Here is a 6000-nt window from a genome sequence, read left to right as displayed (position 1 = left end):
ACGTGGTCTTGAACCATCCTCACACCTGGAGGTGTGTTTGAGGCACTGCTGGAATCAGTGTCTATCCTGATCACGGAGGGTCTTCCGCTTTCTCTCTGTCTCTCTATTTCACAGAGCATGAGCTTCTTTTCCAGGGACTCATATCTCCTGATAATCTGTCCAAAGTACGTGATACAAAATGTGGCAACCCCCCCCCCACACGCACACGCACACACCATCCAGGGTATAAGTTCTCTTTTTATTCCTTTGGTGAAACCTTTTGGTTAGTGTAAATATTTAATTTTTAGAAGTTTCCAGTTATGTGATTTTCCTTCCATTACACATGCATTTGTAGCTGCATTTGATTCCATAGTGTTTTTGATCATTGATTTTTTAAAAATAGATGGCTAAGAGTTTCTTGTTTGGTTCCTCTAAATGAACTCAAACTTTCTGAAACCCTTTAGTTTGTGTTTTGTAGGAATTCATTCAATTTCATGTTATTTTTCCCCCACTGTTCAAAAGGTTCTATGGCCGACTAAGAGACAGCACATGGGCATGTTTGCCAGTGTAAACGGACCACCAGCTTCGGCCATCTGCTGACCACAGTTTTCAAGATCTGCCAGGCAAGTGAGGAGATACCCGTGAAGAGCCTCCCAGGTGCGTTATTACTAAATGGCTCGGAGTGGTGCTTGTTTGCATTATTTGTATAACCTGGTGCTCAGAATAGCTTCCTTACTTGTGCCTGGCTGGTACCTAGTGAGAAGGAGAAAGCAAATCTAAATGCCCGCTCAACTGGATGGAATAACTCAGGTTGGAAATAAAATGCAGGTGATGAATTTCATTAGGGAAACTTCTAATTTTCTGATAGCAACGCCGGATGGTTTCTAAGATGAAACATTCATACAAGAGTGTGCAAGGATTTCATACCTTCGTTGGGTGCCTCTAGCAGCTGCGTGGGAGCATTCTGTGAGCCTGGGAGAGCAGAGCTGGGTCAGGGCATGTCTCCAAAGAGCCACCTTCCCAAAGCCTCTGTGTTGGAAACTTGCCCTGAAGAGGAGTCTTCTGGGACAGAACTTCATCTGAAGTGATAAATACCTGCTTGAGTGAATCAACACAATTGTTCTTTTGGCAAAGTCTGCTGGGATTACGCATGGCACAGACACTATTAAATGAGATTTACTATTTTGCGGGACCATTGGCAGCCAAGATGGGATCACTTTTATTAGGGGATGATTGGAGAAAAAGATATGGGAGGTTGATCAAGACCTAGTTTTAAAAATATTTGGACGTCTCAAAGAGACTTAAGAGTCTGTATATAATTAGATTATTTCATTTCCAAATGATTCAGTGAAGATAGAAACGATTGCGTTCTCTGGGTTACTAAAACCTTGCAATGTAAAGCTCATTTTAACTCACACAACATATCACCCAGTGATGGTTAATTTCATGTGACGACTTAGCTAAGCATGTATAGGTCATCTCATCCTCCGTGTCCATGCCATATCTGTAAGTCAATACTCCTCTGGTAGCCAGAGGCTATACCAGATTTCTAGAGAGCCAGGAGGCCATTAGAAAAAAGGGCACAATAACTAACATGGATTTCTCCATAAACATCATGTTCTCCTGATCAGAGCCTAGACACCCAGTGACACATGGGAAAGAGCTTGTACACGAATCAGACAGCACACAACAGAAACACCTCTAGCACCAGCAGTGCCTCCCGACTCGGCAGCTGGCTAGGCAGAGATGATGATTCCTCCTTCATGCCTTGGGTGAGGGACTTCAATTGGGCCCTACTTACTGACAGTGTCCGCCTGACTAGATCAATACACTTAGGTGACTGAAGGTGTATGCTGTGCATGCCCCACCCACAACATAGCTGAGCAGTCTCCGAATATTTCCCTTCCCAAATACTTTGTCTCACATACTTTGGACAAGCTGTTAGGGGAAATCAGTGCCCTGCAAGGGACATCAAGCTTAAAAAGTAGAGTGTCGGTAGAAAACAGGAAGCCTTTCAGTGAGATGGATTGACAAGTTAGCTTCAATTCTCAGCTTCAACATCACAACACTTGTGAGGATGACACGGGACCAGGGACTGTTTGTACCTAGGGGCACTATGTGCTGACAATGACCGAAGGGTAACTAACAACAACTGCCCTCAGAAATCCCGGGGGGTGGGGGGGGGGAACTCTACTAAGAACCAAAGACTTGAAAATACACGTCTACTCAGTAGTGCCTCGGAAGAAAGACTCAAACATCTGCTTCTGAAAAATCAGCTCTTGGAAACTCCGTGGAGCGGCATCTCCTGTGACACACAGGGGCAGCATGAGTGAGAGTTGACGCAACGTGAATTATACTCAAAGGAAACTTTCCTGTGAACCCCTCCAGTGGTGCCGTTATCAAATACAACAGGTGTATCAGTCTATACAAACCCAACCCAACCCAGTGCTCTCAAGTCAAGTCTTACTCAGAGTGGTCCAATAGGACGGAATAGAGCTACTCCATTGGACCATCTGAGTCTGCTCATCCTTATGGGTCCCAAACGGCTCCCTCTTTCTCCATCAGAGCAACTTGCGAACGTGGGCTACTGACCTGAGGGCTAGCAGCCCAATGTGGAACTCGCTGCGCCCCCACACCTCTGTCAGTGACATAGAAGAAGGATTTTATAAAGACACCACATGCAAACATGGAAAGTGGCATATGAAGGAGAAGAGGAGAACTTTCAGACGTGCTTACCCTCGATTGTACTAGCTGTGGTTTTTTCTTCCTAAAATGAAGCTAAGTATTATAAAGCCTACTCTACAGAATATACTCCTCGTATCTTCTCTGTTTTTAAGCTGCTATTTTGGGCGATTTGGTGAACACTGAACGCTGTTGAGTTTTGCACTCAGTCAATGCCAAGTACCTGGCTGACTTGGCAGGTAGGAAGGTGATCACCCACCTCAGGGCAGCCAAGTATGTAAATCGGGAAATCTGTCCTAGAGGCAGTTGCTAACAGAACCCATGCTGGGCTCTGGATAATGATTCCATCGGTGGGGATTACTATAAAAATCCTCTTAACTGGAGATATCACGGTATTAATGTTACATCTCTGCATGAGAACGGGCAACCTGGGAGCTGAATCAGGACGTGCCTCTTGCGCAGTGTGCAAAGCCAACCCAAAAGAAGAGGCACGCTCTCGAAACTATGAGGTGTGACTATATGCTGAGGTCTAATGTTTCATTTGCTAACCTTTGGAGGTAGATTGCCAGGCCCTTCTTCCTAGTCTTTCTGAGCCTGAAGCCTCTGCTGAACCCTATGACTTATAAACCTTGGGGGAATTAAAAATAGTAGTAGAATAGCTTCACAAATTACAATCATATGCACAGTACTACAGACTTCAGTCTGTTAGTGGAACGGGAGATAGAACACCAGATCATTCTCCAATAACATTTTATTTCTATTTGTCCTCATAGATTTCTGGAGAATAGCTCCCTCCTCTCTTGACTTGGAAAGCCCGGCCAGTTTTAGGTAAGGAGGGTCATGGTAGACCATCACCAATGCTCAGTAGTAAGAGAAGGGAGTGTTAAGCCTTCAAGCCGTGTCTGTTGTAGACACATGTAGTTTTTGTCCCACAAGTTGTCCCAATTTGTCAAAGCTTTTCATCACAAGCAAGAGCCTGCTCTTCTGCAAGGTGTTTGATTTCCCTTTCTGAGCAGTGAGCAGCGGGAAGGGGTGTCGGCACTGTCCTCAGCCGTGTGTGTAAGGCTTCTGAGACAGGACAGAGTTTGGGGTCTGTTAGACACCCCCGAATTGGCTCAGAATTGGGGTGACCCCATGGGTCTCAGAGCAGACTATGTTTCAAAGCGTTTTTAATGGCTGATATTTTGGAAAAAGATCTTTAGGTCTTTTTTTGGGTGGACAAGAGCCTCCATAATGTCAGTTAGCAGTCAAGTACTTCAATCATTTGTGCCACACAGGGTCCTGGGTGAATGAGGGTCCCAGAATCAGCCTCTGCTGTGTATTCCCTGAGTAGCAATGCACTGAGTGGTTTACCCAGAGAGTCACCTGAACAGAACTCCAGGCCTGTTTTTATGGCTGTTCAAAAAGAAGAATCCAATTCATAATGATCCTCTAGGACAGAGTATATCTGCCCCCATAGGGTTTCTGAGACTGTACATTTTTATAAGACTAGACTTTCTCAATTGGAGAAGCTGATGGATTTGAACTGCCCATCTTTCAGTTGACAACCAACACTCAATTTACCATCCCGCCAGAGCTCCTTTGGAATCATTTACCACTCATCAATTGATTAATTTAATAAATGTAGTGGATTCAGGACTCTTTTGTGAACTCTCAGCTAAAGCTGGCAATGCTGGTTAGTGCACAGCTGTATTAGGTAGGGTAGCTTGTTTGTTTTTGTTTTTAACCACACTTTCAACAAACCATGGCTCTATAATCATCCAAGAATTGGCACTAGGACAGAGCAGAAAACAGAAAACAAGAAGGGATCAAATTCTGCAGATAGACTCAATAAGACAGTGTTGGAATGATTTAACTGTTGGGAAAATTTGCAATTGAAAATGACTTGGCAGTGTGCCTCCTGGTGAGACTCTTATACATTTGTTGGGGATTCAAAACAAATCCATTTTAGGGTGATAATCCTGGGGGTATGTGCGCTTTCTGGCTTGGACTCTTACACACTTGAAATTACAACTGAAATTCTTTTCTGGTGGGATATGGTCACAAAGATAGTTAAAGAGTTCTACACAAGTGTCTTCATGGTGCCAAGTTTCCTAAAGCTTAGCACTTCTAGCACTTTCAAGTACCACCTCAGCCCCGGTTGAGCATCAGCTTTCTGTTGAGCAATGCCCCCCACTTGACACTTGTCTGCCAGGAATCTTTTGTGATGGGGGAGTTTTCAATGATTAATTTTTGGAAGTAGATGGTCAGGGTTTTCTTCTCAGTCTGGCAGCTCCACTGAAACCTGCTCAGCCTGGCTAACCTGCTAGCATTTGGAAAGTTGGTGGCTTAGCATTCAGCACCATAGCAACACGCAAGCCACACCAACCACAAACTGGCAGACTGCTCAAAGAAGGTTCAACTCATTCCTAGAAGAAATACAACCAGAAAGTTTCTTAGAAGGAAGGATGGCTAGACTTTGACTTCTTTGCTGTGGGTGTGTCGTCGGAAAAGACCAATTGTTAGAAAAGGACATTATAGTTGATAAAGGAGAGGCTCAGTGAAATGAGCAAAACACTCAAGAACGTGGATCGACACAATAGTTGAAGTAATGGACACAAACTAACAACAGTCCTGAATAGAGCACACAAGACCTGGAAATGTGTTGTTGGATTGTACCTAGCTTCCATGAATCGAAGACAGCTTGATGGCAACTAACCACAGCATGACTCAGCATGACTCAGCATGACTCAGCGGCAGAGCGGAAGGTAGCTTTGCACCTGCCCTGGTGCACAGGGCAGGAAAATTAACAGCTCCTATGCACTTTACTTGCTTATCTTACCGAATTCTACCTTGCAAGTCTGGCTAGACCAGAGGATGGACACTGGTACAGAAAGGAACTGGAAACACAGGAAATCCAGGGCGGATGATCCCTTCAGGACCAGGGGTGTGAGGGGCGATACTGGGAGGGTAGAGGGAGAGAGGGTTGGAAAGGGGGAACCGATTTTAAGGCTCTACATGTGACCTCCTCCCTGGGGGACGGACAACAGAAAAGGGGGTAAAGGGAGACATCAGGCAGGGCAAGATATGACAAAATAATAATTTATAAATTTCAAGGGCTCATGAGGGAGGGGGAGCAGGGAGGGAGGGGAAAAATGAGGACCTGATGCCAAGGGCTTAAGTGGAGAGCAAATGTTTTGAGACTGATGAGGGCAATGAATGTACAAATGTGCTTCACACCATTGATGTTTGTATGGATTGTGATAAGAGTTGTATGAGCCCCTAATAAAACGATTTAAAAAAAAAGAGGCGTGCATCAAGGTTGTGTCCTTTCACTGTACTTGTTCAAACTGATGCAGA

This window comes from Tenrec ecaudatus, chromosome 9 (genome assembly GCF_050624435.1).
Source record: "Tenrec ecaudatus isolate mTenEca1 chromosome 9, mTenEca1.hap1, whole genome shotgun sequence".
NCBI lineage: Eukaryota > Metazoa > Chordata > Mammalia > Afrosoricida > Tenrecidae > Tenrec > Tenrec ecaudatus.
Note: the sequence above shows the minus strand (reverse complement) of the source record.